The sequence below is a fragment of the Caretta caretta genome, chromosome 3 (genome assembly GCF_965140235.1).
Source record: "Caretta caretta isolate rCarCar2 chromosome 3, rCarCar1.hap1, whole genome shotgun sequence".
Lineage (NCBI taxonomy): Eukaryota > Metazoa > Chordata > Testudines > Cheloniidae > Caretta > Caretta caretta.
In genome coordinates this window covers 61,004,195-61,018,572 of record NC_134208.1, presented here as the reverse complement: position 1 = coordinate 61,018,572, position 14,378 = coordinate 61,004,195, and positions in this window count along the sequence as shown.

Sequence of the window (14,378 nt, the reverse complement as noted above, 5' to 3'; positions counted from 1 at the left end):
ACAGAGTAAAGGCAACTTACAGATCAAGGAGGATGAGGATGGAGAACTGGTTCTGAGCTTTGGCTAGGAAGAGGTGATTAGAGAGCTGGTGAGAACAAGTGCAAGGGGCAGAAGCTGGATTGGAGAAGGTCTACGATGTAACTGGAGGAAAGGAACTCGCCAGTGATTGTAGACAGTGTGTTCAATGCGCTTTGAGATAAAAGGGAGATGGGGTATTAGTTGGAGACACAAATAAGATCAAGAATGGATTTTTTAAGATGACAGAGACTTGAGCATGCTTGTAGTGTGAGGTGAAATAGCCAGAAGCAAACGAGAGGTTAAGGAGAAGAGAAAGGTAGGAATGAGAGTGGGCATGAGGGAGATCAGGAGATGGGATGGGGTCATGGGCAAGTAGAGGGTATACAGGTAAAAGAACTGTTGAGAAACTTCTGTGTCTGTGACAGAGGAGAAGGGGGTGGGAAGTGATTCTGTTTACTTTGCCCTTAAAGAGGAAAGGGATGTGAAGAATGTATTTCTGTAATCATTGTAGGAAGGTGTATACTCAGTGTATTCACTCACTTTGTATTACTACCCACTGAATGAGAAGGCATTAATATCTCCTCTATAACAAGGGGAATGAGAGATGGCTGTTGAACATAAACAACTAGCAAGTCTGGGTTGATATGAATGAATTATCAAGCACTATCCATGTGAGTGGAAGACACAACTACAGGACATTATCTCCTAACAACTAGAAGCCAAGAGCGCATTATTTCCTCTACGTCTTTTCATGGTGGAGAGTAGAAAGTCCCCAGCAGGAGGACAAAGACCCAAGGTGTGAAGAGACGGGTTTGTAAGTTTGCTGCTGCAAACAGAAACACACACAGACTCAGAGAAAGACAGTGACTAAAATGAATTCAAGGTGGCCATGGCGTGATGGAGCAATTACTTCTGACAATACCAACTTTATCTGAAACTTGCTGTTTCTTTGCTGGCCTCGGGGCTCTCAACAGTTGTATTCCAGTTAACTAAAAAATAAAGGCTTGTTTTGAAAGGGCTGCCCTGTGTCTCTGCAGATACTTACTAGCTGCATTGCTTCCTGAAGGGGTAAACCTCTTAAATCAGCAGTCTGTAGCAGTTATTTGGGCTTCTTGTAGAGTACATGATGAGAAACTGCGATGGGGGAGGGGCTGGAGCCCCAAGTCCCAATCTCAGACTCATATTGCTGAGAAGCTAGTCCTTGTGAAAGGTTAAGTCTAGGGCTTGTCAGATAATAGAGTACTCCAAAGAGATTATATAAAGGCTGGAACAGTGAACCCCTATTATTCTGTGATACCTTTGTCCACCTCTCCCTGGACTGCACTGAGAGAGAATCAGCTGAACCAGAGACTCGGGCCCTGTATACCAATTATTTTTAAAGAGAGACAATATTTTACGTTAGGTGTACATTCTTAGAAACTCAGTTAAATTGTTAAAAAATAAGACTAGCAACCTCTTCTAAACAAACAAAGCTGTGGCACTAGAGAGAGAAAAAAATAAGACATATGTTTGATGGATTTGTGATTAAAAAAAAGATAAAGCTGTAGGAAGGGAATTCTCCAAAGAACAAAGAGCAGTAGACTGGAAAATAAGAGGGCATCTTTACTTGGAGGTTACTTTTTTTTTTTTTTTACCAGAAGCAGCTATGCCACAGTAACACAGAGACCACACTAAGAAAAACAAACAGGTAATAGTTACAGTTGCACAATTCATTATTTGTTGAGATTTGAAGTAGCATGGGAGGTGAAAAAGAAAAGCACAAAGGCTTTCAGAAGGATAATTTGGGGACAAGGAGTGAAGGTTATAGGTATTCATGTCCTTTTGTCTAAGGATTTACTGTCAGTCAGGGAATCTTCAGTCTGAGATTGAGTTTCAAACCTGAAACCTCTGGGGCTTCCTATCCTTTCCCTTGAATACTTCTCTGGTGATCCTAGCTGCTCCTCAACCCTTCAGCGCATGTCCCCCAGTCTATAGACTTCTCTGCTATTAATTACACTCACAGGCTTTCTTGCCCACCTTTAATGTTTTCCAGGTAGACTTAGTCCTTTCCTTTCCTATACTCAAATGGCTCTCAGGCTTTGTCAGCAATTCCTCCTCCCCTACCCAGGCCTCTGTCTCCCACCATCCTGCCTGGTATAAGAATCAAAATACATATTATTTGTATGAGAAACACCTCTCCTTCACATTTGGCAAGAAAACGCTAGTACATGGGCATATTGGTGATTTTGGTCAGTTCACAGTACTATTTAATAATGTATGTGTCTGCTAAGTGTGGGCAGAGAAAAATAAAGGGAGACACAACGCTCTTACAACATCAGGGCGTTAACTGTTAATTGGTTTGTCTCTTAGCGCTATGTTAGTCCACCAGAGTTTCTGTACTCCTCTCTCAATTCCTTTTTTTAATTTAAAATGTTTACTATATTGGGGGAAGACCAATATTATACCTGTCTTTAAAAAGTGCTGAGCATAATCTTAGGAATGACAGACTTGAATGCTACAGTTCAGGACCAAGAAACAATAATTAATTATTAAGTGCTCAGATTAGTAAATTTTTAAAAGTAGACAACTAAGGTTAATGCAACATTCAGTTTGTGCAGTTTCTTTAGCACTGTGAACTCAGCCATGCTGTACTTTTGTATATTACCCCTGAGAAACAATTGATAATACAGGTTTCAGAGTAGCAGCCGTGTTAGTCGGTAAAAAGTTTTTTTCTCCTGCTGATAATAGCTCATCTTAACTAATTAGCCTCTCACGGTTTGTATGGCAACTTCCAACTTATCTGTATGTGTATATATATATCTTCTTACTATATGTTCCATTCTACGCATACGATGAAGTGGGCTGTAGCCCACGAAAGCTTATGCTCTAATAAATTTGTTAGTCTCTAAGGTGCCACAGTACTCCTGTTCTTTTTAATTGATAATACAGTGAACAGAGATAATGGCATTAGAAAATACTACATATGTACAATGTTGCCAAATGAACAATGCTGACCTTAAGCAAGGGAATTTCTGGATTCATGATTGTTTCATTGAACAATTCATTACTATTTTTGCATTTAACCTAAGTGATTTTTTAAAAATGTATTGTGATTGAATGCATAACTGCAATAAGTAATTCTTCTGCTCTAGTCCATGCTGATTAGACCTCAACTGAAGTACTGTGTTCAGTTCTGGGTGCCATATTTCAGGAAAGATGTGGACAAACTGGAGAAAGTCCAGAGGAGAGCAACAAAAACGATTAAAGGTCTAGAAAACATGACTTATGAGGAATGATTGAAAAATGTAGGTATGTTTAGCCTGGAGAAGAGAAGACTGAGGAGGGAAGGGCATGATAACAGTTTTCAAGTACATAAAATAGTGTTACAAGGAGGAGGGAGAAAATTTGTTTTCCTTAACCTCTGAGAATAGGACAAGAAGTAATGGGCTTAAACTGCAGCAAGGAAGGGTTAGGTTGGACATTACAAAAAACTCCTAATTGTCTGGATAGTTAAACACTGGAACAAATTGCTTAGAGAGGTTGTAGAATCTTCATCACTGGAGGTTTTTTATGAACAAGTTAGATAAACACCTGTCAGGAATGGTCTAGTTATTACATAGTCCTACCTTGAGGGCAGGGGACTGGACTAGATGACCTCACGAGGTCCCTTCCAGTCCTACACCTCTATGATTCTATTATTATAAGTATGCATGCAAAATGACCAAAGAAAATGTGCATGGAAATGGTTATTTAGTACACTCAGCTACCACGACTGCACATGTAGCTCTAATAAATGAATGCAGATTAAGCATGCAGTTGGTTGCACAGGAGTCTGAAAATACGGCCCAACAAGTCTAAGAAGGGAGTTAACCATCTCCATCATTGCAGTGGGGTGCAAATTTTGAAGCCTGATGATGACAGTTTAACACAACTATTTTACTGCTAACTATTTTAGCAGAAACAACTAGTTAATGTGCTTTATCCAGTATGTTTAAAGATCATATGAGTGTGAAAGAGAAAAGATCTATTAAACCACCTATTCCATTCTTGTCAGGGGCCAATGCATGAATAATCCTTTCAGTCTATTCTCCAGGAGCTTGTTCAGTCTAGGTTTTAAAGGTCCCAAGAAATGAGACTTTCAGTGCTTTCATATTCTAATATACTGGAACTTTTTCTTGATTTCTATAGTCTACACCTTCCTGTTTTAATTTCAACCCATCGGTCCTAGTTGTAACCCAGAGCTCTAAGAGGCTGCTGCAATACCCCCTGAAGTGATCGGAAAGACAAGAACATGCCTTAAATATGCTACTAATAATGAATGCCTCTCTAAACTTTGGTGATCAAGCATCCATCCTCACTTCATGAAAGTCACACTTAAAAAAACCCCACTTCTGAAGCACTGAATAGGGCTATATAAATTTTGCCTCTCACCACAAAAAATATATTACACAGTAATTTTATTCAAAGGTAAATCATCGTTTTTTTTAAATGTAAACTCAATGAAAACCATGTGTCTACAACAAAACTTCTGAAGAACTCATTGTTAACTTGGAAATCTGATTTTTTTAATGGTCCTTCACCAGTAGACACTCACTATACTCTGTACAAACCATCATGGGTGAAATCCTGACCCCACTGAAGGCAATGAAGACTATATCATTGACTTCAATGAGGCCAGTATTTTACTCCCTGTATTCTTTAGTTGTCATATAAGCAACTATTAGATCTACTTAGTATTGTTGCATAATACTGAAAATCACCAGGGTGCAATTCATAAAGGACCTTCTATATATGTTGAGACTAGGGCTGTCAATTAACAACAGTTAACTCACGCGATGAACTCAAAAAAATTAATCGTGATTAAAAAAATTAAACAATAGGTTACAAATTAAAATTTATTAAATATTTTGATGTTTTTCTACATTTTCAAATATATCTATTTCAATTAAAACACAGAATACAAAGTGCACAGTACTCACTTTATATTATTTTTATTACAAATATTTGCACTGTAAAAATGATAAACAAAAGAAATAGTATTTTTCAATTCACCTCATACAAGTACTGCAGTGCAATCTCTTTATCATGAAAATGCAGCTTACAAATTTTTTTTTGTTACATAACTGCACTCAAAAACAAAACAATGTAAAACTTTAGAGCCTACAAATCCACTCAGTCCTACTTCTTGTTCAGCCAATCCCTAAGAGAAACAAATTTGTTTACATTTATGGGAACACTTCTTAATTAAAATGTCACCTTAAAGTGAGAACAGATGTTTGCATGGCACTGTTGTAGCTGGCGTTGCAAGATATTTACATGCCAGATGTTCTAAAGATTCATATGCCTCTTCATGCTTCAGCCATAGTTCCAGAGGACATGCTTCCATGCTGATGATGCTTGTTAAAAAAATAATGTGTTAATTATATTTGTGACTGAACTCCTTGGGGTAGAACTGTATGTCTCCTGCTTTTTTTGCCGCATTCTGCCATATATTTCATGTTATAGTAGTCTCAGGTGATGACCCAGCACATGTTCGTTTTAAGAACACTTTCATTATAAATTTGACAAAATGCAAAGAAGATACCAATGTGAAATTTCTAAAGATAGCTACAGCACTCAACCCAAGGTTTAAGAATCTGAAGTGCTGTCCAAAATCTGAGAGCGATGAGGTGTGAAGCATGCTTTCAGAAGTCCTAAGAGAGCAACACTCTGATGCAGAAACTACAGAACCCAAACCACCAAAAAAGAAAATCAACCTTCTGCTGGTGGCATCTGACTCAGATAATGATAATGAACATGCATCGGTCCACACTGCTTTGGACCATTATTGAGCAGAACGCATCATCAGCATGGGCACATGTTCCCTGGAATGGTGGTTGAAGCATCAAGGGACTTAGAATCATGGAATCATAGAATATCAGGGTTGGAGGGGACCTCAGGAGGTCATCTAGTCCAATCCCCTGCTCAAAGCAGGACCAATCCCCAACTAAATCATCCCAGCCAGGTCTTTGTCAAGCCTGACCTTAAAAACTTCGAAGTAAGGAGATTCCACCACCACCCTAGGTAACGCATTCCAGTGTTTCACCACCCTCCTAGTGAAAAAGTTTTTTCTAATATCCAACCTAAATCTCTCCCACTGCAACTTGAGACTATTACTCCTCGTTCTGTCATCTGCTACCACTGAGAACATCCTCTTTGGAACCCCCTTTCAGGTAGTTGAAAGCCGCTATCAAATCCCCCCTCATTCTTCTCTTCTGCAGACTAAACAACCCCAGTTCCCTCAGCCTCTCCTCATAAGTCATGTGTTCCAGTCCCCTAATCATTTTTGTTGCCCTCCGCTGGACGTTTTCCAATTTTTCCATATCCTTCTTGTAGTGTGGGGCCCAAAACTGGACACAGTACTCGAGATGAGGCCTCACTAATGTCAAATAGAGGGAAACGATCATGTCCCTCCATCTGCTGGCAATGCCCCTACATATACATCCCAAAATGCCCTTGGCCTTCTTGGCAACAAGGGCACACTGTTAACTCATATCCAGCTTCTTGTCCACTCTAACCTCTAGGTCCTTTTCTGCAGAACTGCTGCATAACCATTCGGTCCCTAGTCTGTAGCGGTGCATGGCATTCTTCCATCCTAAGTGCAGGACTCTGCACTTGTCCTTGTTGAACCTCATCAGATTTCTTTTGGCCCAATCCTCTAATTTGTCTAGGGCCCTCTGTTTCCTATCCCTACCCTCCAGCATATCTACCTCTCCTCCCAGTTTAGTGTCATCTGCAAACTTGCTGAGGGTGCAATCCACACCATCCTCCAGATCATTTATGAAGATATTGAACAAAACCAGCCCGAGGACTGACCCTTGGGGCACTCCACTTGATACGGGCTGCCAACTAGACATGGAGCCATTGATCACTATCCGTTGAGCCCGACAATGTAGCCAGCTTTCTATCCACCTTATAGTCCATTCATCCAGCCCATACTTCTTTAACTTGATGGCAAGAATACTGTAGGAGACCGTGTCAAAAGCTTTGCTAAAGTCAAGGAACAACACATCCACTGCTTTCCCCTCATCCACAGAGCCAGTTATCTCATCATAGAAGGCAATTAGATTAGGCAGGCATGACTTGCCCTTGGTGAATCCATGCTGACTGTTCCTGATCACTTTCCTCTCCTCTAAATGCTTCAGAATTGATTCCTTGAGAACCCGCTCCATTATTTTTCCAGGGACTGAGGTGAGGCTGACTGGCCTGTAGTTCCCAGGATCCTCGTTCCTCCCTTTTTTAAAGATGGGCACTACATTAGCCTTTTCCCAGTCATCCAGGACCTCCCCCGATCACCATGAGTTTTCAAAGATAATGGCCAATGGCTCTGCAGTCACATCCGCCAACTCCTTTAGCGCTCTCGGATGCAGTGCATCCGGCCCCATGGACTTGTGCTCGTCCAGCTTTTCTAAATAGTCCCGACATATGAAACTTTAGCGTATCTGGCATGTAAATATCTTGCAACAGCTACAACAGTGCCATGCAAACGCCTGTTCTCACTTTCAGGTGACACTGTAAATAAGAAGCAGGCAACATTATCTTCTGAAAATGTAAACAAACTTGTTTACTTGTTTGGTTGAGTGATTACAAGAAGTAGCACTGAGTGAACTTGTAGACTCTAAAGTTTTACATTGTTTTATTTTTGAATGCAGAGTTTCATGATAAAGAGATTGCACTATAGTACTTACATTAGGTGAATTGAAAAAAACTATTTCTTTTGTTTTTTACAGTGCAAATATTTGTAATAAAAATAAATATAAAGTGAGCTCTGTACACTTTGTATTCTGTGTTGTAATTGAAATCAATATATTTGGAAATGTAGAAAACGTCAAAAAATATTTAAATAAATGGTATTCTATTATTGTTTAATAGTGCGATTAATCACGATTAATTTTTTTAATCACTTGACAGCCCTAGTTGAGACTAAAAATCTCCAAAAGACAAGTTTCTTAAGTTAATATAGCATTCACCTTTATCGCCATTTACAAAGGGGAAGTACTTCTGTTCACAATTACAGTTATTATTTCAGATAACTCAATTTGTATCAAAGTTTTGTCTCCATCATTTTGACATTCTTTCTCTGTGACTCTCTCTTGTGAAATTGTTCTTTTCTACAGTTGAGTGACATTGCAAGCTGTTGTCACAGACATTGTTTTAATAAGTTTAATGACATAAAACAAGATGAATACTGCAAAGCATAAAGAAACATTTTGTTTGCAATTTTCTACACTTATTTATCCTTTAGATTCTTCTTAAATACAGTTAAACAAAATTATGTTTTACTATGCACCATCAGAAAGATCACATTCTGATATCTTAGTTGCAGTCAGTCCTAAACAAGTGCTGGTAAGGGCTAATCCATCTGACTGAAAGGGCTACTCAACGGTAAGGGCTAACCCAATGGAATGAAAATGCTGCAGTTGCTCAAAGGCTTCTGATTTATCATAAGTTGTCCCTTTCGTGGACAGATCACGGTTTAAGGCTGAAAAACTGCTAGCCAGAAACAATATCCATACCTAGAAAATTGAGTGTTTGTTAATATTCATGAAATGATCCACTTTAATAACAAAATAATAAACAATTTTGGTCTGTGCGGAAAACAAAGCACCAAATCTGGCCTCGACAGAGATCATGCTCTGTTCTACCCAGCTACTGGAATGACTCTCCCATTACTATAGAATCCAAGTACTTCACAAACACAATGGAGTTTATCCTCACGAAAGCTGTGAGGCCAGGAAATATCATCAATTTGACGAATGGGGAACTGAAGCACAGCGAGATTAAGTGCTCGATTGTGAGCCTGGCTCCCTCTTATTTCTCTGCCTGGGCTATTTGCATCATCAGACCCTGTATATGGGAGAGAATACCCACCATGAAGCGGCTGTTCCCCCTTTTATGCTGGGAGATGGGAAATGAGCAGAGTCTTTATTCTGGTCCCAAGAGCACCAGCCAGCACAGTTGAGCCAATGTGGAGAGAAAAGATAGCGCAACTTACTTCCCCCATAAAGCAAAGGGGAAGCTGAGATGTAATTGTGACAGGCCGGCAAAGTGTCAATCCCATCCTGAGTGAATTACGCAAGTTTATTCTTTAAACTCTGACAGAGCTGGGAACTGACCTCAGAACTCTTGAGTCCAAGTCCTGTGCCTGTGCCTTAGCCACAAAACCAAAACTGGAGAAATAAAAATCTTATTTGAAAAGGTTCTAATATAAACAAAAAAAATGTACAATCTGACTCAATCGTATCCCTACAACCAAATTAATGTATCTTCCAGCTCTTTGTACTGTAACTATGACAACAACCACTCATATCCGGTATCTCTTGATGTTATTTCTTTCCCTCTCCGCCACAAAGTAGACCTTGTGAATCTGTTACAACAGCTGTTTCCAACAGTCCACGCTTTACAATGCTATTGCAGACTTCACACTTAGAATTCCAAGCAAATCAGCAGAATATTTAAACATTTTTGCAACGTACTGTAAAAAGGACTGACATTGAATTATTGCTGCTGAGTTTGATGAGCCCGAAACCAAAATTAGTACAGATTTTTTTTTCTTTCGGGAAGGACAGACCTATTTACAGGAAAGAAAAAATAAATGTTTGCCTCCTTACTCAGTTTCAAGTCTTTCTTGAGTCACAGAGGAAGCTGGTTAAGTTGCCAGACATCATCACTAAGTCCTAGAAGTGTGCCAACATGCTGCTATGCACGTTCACATCCGCAGCCCATGCAAGAGTAAAGTGTGCACTTTCCTCTGAGCATTCACCAAAAGAACAGACACTCCACGCTGCTGTCATTAGTTATGGTATTTCTGAATCAGCAAAGAGACAGAGGGTTTTTACTTTTTAAATGCTTTTGGGGGTTTGGTTTTTCGCCTCATGTCACTTGCAGTTACAACAAGGACATGGTCGCATTTCAAGAAGGAAAACAAAAAGAAACCCTCTTTGCCAGTTTGTAAATAATTGAATATGGTTTAATTCTGTCTGACTGATTTTGGCATAATGCAGTAAAAACAAAGAGGATGTGCCACTGTCCTCTGATAATAGACAAAATGTAGAACTGTGTTTAAAGAATTTCTCTGATTGGGGTGGGGATGGCCTGAGGATGTTCCAGACTTTGGGCTAGATGCTGCCACCCTTACTCATAAAAGTGAGCATTTACTCCCATCAGTAAACTCACTGACTTCAATGGGGCTTCTTGCTAAGTTAAGTACTATTCAGTGTGAGTAGCAGTGAAGAGTGTGGTCTTTTTCCAATCAACATTTTTGTCTAGAAATGTCTAAGGTACAGCAAAGCAGTGAAACAAAATTCAGTGCCAACTTACTTCCTACGTAATCCTGTTGAGACTGGCATAAACCAGCAGTGAATCTGGCCCTGAATTTTTAATCTCACCTGTGTTGCCTCAACATAAAATCTCCTAGTTATTCATTCGTATTGCCCTATTGCTTAGAGGTAACAATCAGAGACCAGGTCCCCATTGTATTAAGCACCTTACAGATATTCTGCAGAACAACATATTCTCTGCCCCAAAAGGTTTACAGTCTAGGCTGCAAAAGATTTAGGAGAGGGATGAGACAGACAAACAAGGGAGAAGGCAAGTTGGGAGGATAACGTACAAGTACTGCAAACAAATTACCATCTAATAAGCAGGGGTCTCAGCTCATTCCCAGCATAGCTGTTATCAACTTGATGCTTTCTCGGCATTGCAGCAGAAGCAAGTCCTGGCCGGGATGGGAAGAAATTTATACTAATGGCTTTATGGATTTTTACAGAGAGTTTTTCCCAGTCATAAAGGGTGACATGGGAAAAACCACAGGACTGCTGGAGGGAAAACCTGACTGGTGAATGATGAAGGTAGGGTCTAGGATGCATTGGCCAAGCAAACGCAGGGGGTCAATGCTTTGGTAGTACAGTAGAGTGACTAGATAGGGTGGGACTAAACTGAAGAGACCTAAAGGTAAAGGGAAGAAGTTTGTCCTTGACGCAGCCCAGAAATGGGAGCCAGTGAAGAGACACATAGAGGTGTGTATGATGAAGTCAGAGTGATGAGCTAGGAAGTTGGTGTTAGAACAGCATTTTGAGTGGTGTTGAGGGGATCAAGTTTGCAAGTGTCAAGGCCCAAGCTGGTAATTCACCCGCTCATTTGGATAGGCGTTTTGGAGAGGACTGAGGGTGTTTTTCCTAGAATGAAGAAGGGTGGAAAGGTACTTCGTAGCAGCTGGCTGAGTTCCTATTTGATTGATTAATACTGCTGGGTTATGTGGTTATATTAAGTGTTCTAGCACCTGGAGCTTTTGTGAATGTCTTCATTGTCCTCATCCGTTCATTAAAGCCTTACAGTTTGCCTGTGTCAGCCACGTTTACCTCCTGTGTGATGTTAGAGCACTATAATACTGTTCTGGTCCCTTCCTTTAGCAGCAAGTCATCTGTGCAGCAAGCCAGGGTGTAAATCCTGGGTACGCCGGCTGCACTAAGTGACTGTGTGGAGCCTACTGCTGCTGTGCACTAAGAGTTCCATAGTGTGCTTTCACGAACTGCTGTTTGAAACCACAGTAGATCAAACACTCACTATGGAACTTTTATTGTGTGATAGCAGGGTCCACCCAGGCATTTAGTGCATGGCAAGCCAGGGTGTGAATCTACAGTGCACCAGCTTGCTGCTCACCAAGTGTCCGTGTAGACAAGCTCTCAGAGTTGGAGTTTGGATGTAAACTTATCCCGCCATATACTGCCAATAAAGACCCAGTTGGCCTGCTCAAGATATTACAGATGTGATGCCAGTAAAATATATTCTGAAATAGATAAAGTAGCTGTTGCTACTTTTTATAAAGCAGAACTAGGGCTGGGCAAAATCAGGAAATAACGCACATTTTGAAGGGACAGTATGTGACACATAAGTGATCAAACCTCTTTTGCAAAAATCTCTCAGAGTGGCCAGTGAGGAGACATTCTTGCCCCTCAAATATGCACAGAACCCCATATTCTAGCACACGTATACACTGGTCTATTCTGGATGGTCATCTCTCCCCCACAGCGTCTGGCCATGGCAAGAGTTAGAACCTGCCACTTAGTGATAGCTTATTGACTTATTCCTTTAGCTGACGGGATAGAGGTTTGCAGTTTTGAACTCCAGCTCAGCAGTCCATCCCTATTCAGGAAAACACATAAGCACGTGATTGTGCTTTAAGCATGTGCTTAAGTCCCATTGATTTAAGCATGTGTTTAAGTTCTGCTACAGAATGTCCCAGGTTCTTTACATTTACATTAATTCACAAATTACAAGACTAGAAGGGACCACTGTGATTACCTAGTCTGCTCTCCTAATTATTGAATGGACAAGTATTGTGTTCCTTTATTGCCTCATAGCAATGGGGGCACATATCAGCTATCTCAAAAACACATACTGTAAGGGAAATACTTTTTCTCCTCTCTTTCATCAAAATTTTATTTCCATAGAGTTTTTAAAAGGATGCTTTACGCTCAGGTGGCCTATTGAACATTTCTAAATTGTCTTGAGTGGGAAGATATATCAGGCTCGTGACTGATGGGTGGAAATGAGTCTCAAAAGATTTCTGGAGTGACAGTCTTTGGTCATAGTATATCTGATATATGAAGCCCATAAACGGCAGAGCAGAAAAATCATCTGAAGATTTTAATGGAAGTAGGTGTCCCAAATTTCAGCTGCAGATGACACTGGAAAACTGCAAATCATTGCGGAAACCAGGAGACTATTTGAAGACAATAAAAAAAAAAAGATAAATTCCAGAAAATTCTGGGAAATGTGAACCAACTAGTAGACTGTTTTTTCACACCACAGGAAACCTTCAGATGTGTGCCAAGAGCAAATACCACCAGGGGGTTCCAACCAGAGTAAAAACAATGCAGCTTGAGCAATGTTCTTCTCTTGTTTAACAATAATTGTGATATCTGCTCCACCAGCTTTTTTCACACTATTATTTCCTTCTTATTTTGTTCCTTGTGGAACTACCCCTGGATGCTACATAAATCAAACACCATGGAAAGTTTACCTCAATAAACAACGGAACGTATGGCTGTCATTCTCTGATTACATGCAATATTAATGTAAAATGATTAAAGGGTTATCATCGCCTTGGGTACAGTTCCAGCAGTGAGACTTACCAAACCATGCTCCAAGAGTCACGGACCTGAATAAACCTTGATAAGAGAGTTATCTTCATTCTTAGATAACCACAAATGCAGTTTAGACACAAATATAAATTTGACTGTTCAGAAATGGACATGCACTCAGGTAGCTGTCAAAAATTAAAGTATGTACTGCATGTGGGTTGTCTAATAAGCCACCCTACAGTAGTAACCAGTTTCTAAGTAACAGAAGATAATAGCCTGAGGCAGGTAGGGTTGAAGACCATTTGAGCTCATTGTAGCAGCGTCCTGTATGGTAGATCATACTGCTTGAAAGCAGCTGATGGCTGTTTGCTGCTGCTTTTTGTAGTATTATAGTTAAATCTTGTAGGTCCATAATTAAAAAGGAAATGTTGCCTGTACAACAAAATTAGAACTGTGATTTGGGGATCACACGTTCGGGATTTGTGTCCAATATATAATAAGTGCTCATTTGTGAGGTAGCTGGACAACTGAACTCTCATCTGTGGTAGCCTCTGTTCTTCAGATAGGTCCAATTTTAACCCAATTCTACAGCCAGGTTTAGACCTGGGAACCTTTTCCAAGGTCACATAAGACCAAATTCTGCTCATTTAAGGAAAATAAAACTCCCATTGAGGGCAATGGGTTATGTTCATGTTAGGACTGCGGAATGTGGCCTTTGTTGATTAAAAAACCCACTTACTAGAACAGAAAACCCTAAACTACAATTCCCACTCTGCACATCTTATTACTTGGCTATACTGGTCCTTACAGTTCATTTCTGTTCACAGCATGCAAGACAAAAATTGCTGAATTGTTTATATCAGTAGCAAGTATTTTCTTTCTTTTTCCCATCCGTTTCTAGCCAAGATTTACAGAAAGCGCTGGTCCATAAGGTTGGTGAATGACAAGAATACTGGAAGCTTAAAACAACAAATATTTTGTTACATAAAAGATAAATTTCAGTGGATTTGAATTCTCGTTTTGGGTGATGATATAAAAATATAAACATGCATGGACACAACCTTAATTACATGCAATTATTTCAAAATGTATAGGATTTTTGTTGCTACCAACACAGTGATTTCTCCTAAAAGGCCTATGAGCTAAGCCATAAATCACAGCTCCAGAGTATTCCTGTAAATTGCTTATTCATTGATCAGTCCAGAAAGTGCACAGTCGAAAGAGCGAATTGTTTTGCATGAAGGCACCTTGGATTTA